Here is a 6,000-nt window from a genome sequence, read left to right on the forward strand (position 1 = left end):
CAATTAATTCAAAAAGAACCCTCTTGTTGGGGATGAAACAGTATTCTAATGGACAGGATGCTTGTTTTGCACATAGCCAACATGGGTTAGATCCCCTGGTATCATATATGATCCCCAGATCCCTGCCAGGTGGTATTCCTGAGCAAGGAGTCAATAGTAAAAGCCTATAATCAGCTCCTTTAAAGAGTTCCATCAAAAATTATAGTGCATTTGTGTAGTAGTAGTTGTTGTTAATATAGACTGCACTTATTTTATATTTTAATTCATTATAAAGTTGGCATGTCATTAAATGTTTCCAATTTTAGACAAGACAGCCCTGAGGAAGCAGTCCTGTAGGCTATGTTATAGAATAATTCCACAACACATTAGATTGAGAGAAGGAATTATGTTATCATATTAGCTCAAGCTAATAGGAGCGACGAGGTCTACCAGATTCTGAGAGCTCAATAACAGGGAATTAAGTTGGTTCGTCATAATTATTCACCTTGCGCTGACAATTTTTTCTTTTTTTCTTTTTTTTTGGTTTTTGGACCACACCCGGTGATGCTCAGGGGTTACTACTGTATATGCACTCAGAAATAGCTCCTGGCTTGGGGGACCATATGGAATGCCAGGGATCGAACCACAGTCCATCCTAGGTTAGCGCGTGCAAGGCAGATACCAGATAGGTTGTGCCACCGTTCTGGCCCCCTGAACTGACAATTGAAATAATAACAGTGATAAAGTCTTTCTGTTTTATCCAGGAAGTGAATAATTATAATCCCACCACCCCATAAGGGACCTGGATTAAGAAAATGTAAATTCTGGTGCAGAGAGCTAGTTTAAGGGTTAAGGCGTGTTCTTGCATGTGGCTGACTCTACAGGATTTTACTCTGAGCACTGCATGATTCACTGAGTACCACCAATAGTGGCTCTAGAAGACATTGTTGGGGATTCTCCTGAGCTCTGCTGGGTGTAATCCCCCACATAGTCAAATCTCAAAAAGAAACAACAAAAAAGTAAAAGCATCATATCAATCTGGCAATAGCCCAAAGGTAGATAGACAGCAATTGTGTCAAATAAGAATCTGAAAGGCAGTCACATGCACTATAATGCATATGAAGGCTCATGAGGTGTTATATAAATGAATTAATAATGGAGCAAGATCGATAGCACAGTGGTAGGGCATTTGCCTTGCAGACAGCCAATCCAGGGTGGGCGCTTCATGATAAAGAGATGTTTCATAGCCATCTAGACACATTCTGTTTATGATTATCACTTCTCACATCTAATAGGGATGATAATGGCATCTGCCATCTAAGGAATAAAGCTTGTCTTTCAGAAATATTCAAGCCAAGATTGTAATGAGCTCATATCACAAATGACTTGAATTAAAAACATCATTCATCTAGGGCTGGAGTGGTGGCACATCGGTAGGGCGTTTGCCTTGCATGGAGCTGACCCAGGATGGACTGTTGTTCGATCCCAGGCATCCCATAGAGTCCCCCAAGCCAGAAGTGATTTCTGAGCGCATAGCCAGGAGTAACCCCTGAGCATCACTGGATGTGGCAAGAAAATCAAAAAAAAAAAAAAAAAGAAAGAAAGAAAAGGAAATGAAAGTCAGTTGTGGGTACATAGTATTTTAAATATGTGATATATATTAAAATTGATAAATATGTTCAACATTTATAAATATGTTAAACTTTAAAACAAAAATAATTTGGATGTGTGTTTTCTCATATTAAATTGTAAATTTCTTTTATTTCTATTGATTTTTTTTGAGGACACACCTAGCAGTGCTAAAGGATTACTCCTAGCTCTGCACTCAGGGATCACTCCTGGTTATGTGATCAGACTACATGGAAATCAGACCTATGTCAGATGTGTGCAAGGCAGGTGCCCTCCTTGCTGTACTATTGGTCTGGCCACCTGGATTGCAATTATCATGATTAAAGTATTCTGCCACTCAAATTTTGTGGGGTTTTGTGTGTGTGTGTGTGTGTGTGTGTGTGTGTGTGTGTGTGTGTGATATATTAATCACAGGCATATTGCTAATTTGGAAGCTTTTAAATTTTTCCTATGCTGATGTAATGATATGCTTAGGATAAAGTATATACTTATAAGGATATACTTAGGATAAACATATTTAGGATTGAACTATTATTGACTCTGAGAAGTTGAGCAGATGGATAAGACCACAGGTCAGATAAGTGACAAAAACTTTAAAAGCCAGAATGCTTAAGAAAATATAAATCTTTATACTCTAACTAAATGATTCTTTCCACGGTTGTGAAGTGTCAAATTTTTCATTTTTCCCTCCAAAGTGCCTCTTAAAATAACTTCTTTTCAAAGAATCACAAATTCCTGTATGTTAATTTTAGTCTAAGAAATATTTTGGATTTGACATTTAAGTCCTTATTTTCTCAAATTAAAGCTTTGAGGAATCAAGAAAAAAATTATTTGGCAACACCAGATGTTCAGTATTATTTAAACTGAACATCTGGATATTTTCCCCCTATTTTTATCTAAATGATTTGCTCTTGTGTGGTTATAATCATTCTGTTCACTGTAAAAATATCAGAAGCTCCTCTAACAATGGGTGAGACCACACTTGATGCAATATGTCTCTTTTAAGATGATGAAAATGGAGCATACCTAAGTGGCTTCGTTTTAAGTGTCTCTAGCGCTGGTACTATGTGTCATTTTGCCCTTAAAATATTTTGAAATTTTATAGAAAAGAATTAGTTTAACCTTGAAAATAATAGCAGGAGTAGTCAAAGAGAATGACTGATGAATTCTATTAGAGATTATTTGGCATTAAGGTGCCTTATCCAACATAATTATAAACATCAGGTGAATTAAACCTAAGCACTATCTGATAGAAATCTATGTACAGCAATAGTTAGAGTTTCATGCAAGACAGAATATAAAGACAGCTGTATCTCTATTACCTTTCCAAATAAAAATCTAAGCATCACTATCCTGTAACAAAATACAAAAAAGTATCTTCTTACAACTGTTTTCCTAGTTGCCCAAAAATAGCTATTAAGTCTCAAGAGCCCACTTATGTAATTGGAAGAGAACACATGGAGAATTCAACCATGTCACAAGTGCCATTTACTGTGGTGATGTCACACAGATTCAAACTGTCCCTGTGTATTCCAGAGGCCTGTTCCTTGGAGCTTTTGTGATTAACTTAATCCTTATTAGTAATGCATGAAGAAGTCAGTAGCCTGGAAGACCCTGTTTATATTATTGATGGATCCTGCCTGTGTATGGTGCCTTGTCAGGAAAGAGTTGGTCCCTTCAGCATTCTTGGGGGCTTTATTAGAACTATAGTTTTAAATATGAAGTAACTCTAAATGGACTCACCCCTGATCATTTGAAAGAGGATCACTAATTCTACCTTATGTTTCCAAAAGAACAATTTTTGTCTTGTTAAAATCATAGTTAATGAGTAAGCATATATCCAAAACATAGCCACAGATTGTGCTAACAGAAACTAGTTTCAAGAGAATGTAAATGACTTTGAAAAGGAGTTAGAAATAAGACTGGTAATATTATTTTGTGTAATCTTTTCATGAATTGAAACAAAAATAAGGGTGACCTCTGCATCATGTTTGAACGTATATATGTGGACGACTGAAATGAGCATATTAGAATTCCATTGTTTACATTCATTTAACATAGTTTTCAGTAAAATGAAACACAATTTTTGCCGACAATATAAGCATGTAAAAATTGGTAGAAGAATGTAATTATCTCGTTGAGAAAGGTCACTAAATTGGTTACTAACATTTTACTGTCACCTAATTTTGATAGAATTAATCTTTACTTTGTAAAATATAGAACCTACTTTATTCTTGTCTAGTGAAAGAAAATGCTGTTACATTTTGATATTTCTAGGAGTGTAGAATTGTTTTTAGAGGGCAGAGAATAGTTAAGAATATTTAAGAATTGGAAGAAGAGAGTTCTTATGTAGAACTAAGTTATAGTTTTTAATATGAATACTTTTCATTTTACTTCTCTCTTCAAATTCATAAATTACTTGTAGTTTCTTGCACTTTTATTTCACTGTTTATTTTACATTATTTTTTCTTTCCAAGGATGATGAAGCATATAGAATCCAAGAATAAATTTGGAAGTTGTCAATATAGCAAGAACCATTTAATCTATGCTTACTGTAAATGCCACATTTTTTTCTTTAAAATTAAATTATTTTCAATATTCCTAATAGCCAAAAATATACTTCTGAGATGTTAGTAATTTTAATAGTGTTTTTAAGTATAAAATACTCTTCTCTAATGATATGATAGCAACTTAATAAGTTGAATAATGTAAAGTGTCAGCTAGGAGATTAATTTTGCTAGTGTATTATAATCATGCAACTTTTAAAATCGTTAAAATAATTACTCTTTTGAAAAACTGTATTTCAAATTTAAAACTATTCATTGGGTATAATTAGATATATATTGGGCAAATTTTCACATTATTTATTATAATTTTAAATGAAAGGATTTATGTATTAAGTTAATATTGAAAGGTAATTCTTAATTCCTTAAATATTAGAACATGTTATGATAATCAAAATCAATTCTAAAGCTATTAAATATGTTGAATTATTGTAACAAAAGCAGAAAAGGTGAATCCTTGTGTCGGATCTTTTTTTATGTCTCACTTTAAAAAGAAATTGTTCCCAAAGACAAATAAAAATGTATTTAGCAGAATGTGAAAACTAGTATACCTTGGATAAATACAAAACACCACTTCATTGTCCTTAACAAACATTCAAATTATGTTCAAAGTATTGTCAAAACTTTCAGCATTATTTTTATTTAACAGACATATACTACTACAATAATTTTATTATAACACATATAATCTCAAGACATTTTTTCTTATTATCATTTTATTTAAAATCAGTGAGTATTTTAATGCTCTAAAACAGCTTGTAGGAAAGGAGAAAGTGAATTAAGATAACATTAAAGCAGACTGTTAAAAAATAATGAAACTAATTTTTGCTTATAACTGTTTCAAAACTGGTTTTGCTAAGTAATATTTGCAGAACAACTGAACCCTGACAAAAATGATCTATTTCTTATAGAAACAGTGAATATTTTAATATTTTCTTTAAAAACAGTTTACTGTAATATAATATTTATGTTTTATATTTTATTTTATTTACATTTATAAAAACTAGAGGCTAAAGATTTTAAGGCATGACTTTCAAATTTTTCAATGTTCTTAGCCATGAAACTTTAAAATATATATTTACATGTAAATATATATTATATGTTATTACTATCATTTACTAATATATAATATCAATGATTATATTGATGTTATAATATATAATGATACATATTATATATGATCTATAATATATGTATATCTTATATACATATGATATAAATTTATATAGTAAATATCGCCATAAATGCTGTTATTTTGTTCAAAGAAAAAAATGACAGTTTATTAGACTTTAGACTCTATCAGAGAGTGTAAAGGTCTTGCCTATATAATACTGAAGAATTCTCTTTTAGTCAATAAAATATGTGTCTAGGGATCGAAGTAGTGGAACAAATAGTAGGGCATTTATCTTGCATGCCTCTAACCTAGGACTGACTGTGTTTGATCCCCTGGCATCCCATGTGGTCCCCCAAGCCAGAAGTGATTTCTGAGCTTAAAGCCAGTGATGGGGTTTGGCCTTCCTAAATGCAGATTTCAGTATTAGATAATGACTGGAGCAATTTATGATACACATTGGTTTCACATCTTGAGTACTAAACAATGTGTTAATGAGGCCTACCTATGTAGGTGGCTACCCTATGTAGTATTGTCCACTGAATCTTATTTATCAAAATTATTTTCCTATAGAGAAAGTAACAGTGTGGATTTTATTAGACATAAATAGAACTGATGAGGAGGAGGAGGAAGAAGAGGTAGAAGAACAAAGGGGAGAAAGAAAGAAGTAGTGAAAAGAGAGAAGAAAAGAGAGAGAAGGGAAATGTTAATTTGCCC

The sequence above is a fragment of the Suncus etruscus genome, chromosome 4 (genome assembly GCF_024139225.1).
Source record: "Suncus etruscus isolate mSunEtr1 chromosome 4, mSunEtr1.pri.cur, whole genome shotgun sequence".
In the NCBI taxonomy this organism is placed as follows: Eukaryota; Metazoa; Chordata; class Mammalia; order Eulipotyphla; family Soricidae; genus Suncus; species Suncus etruscus.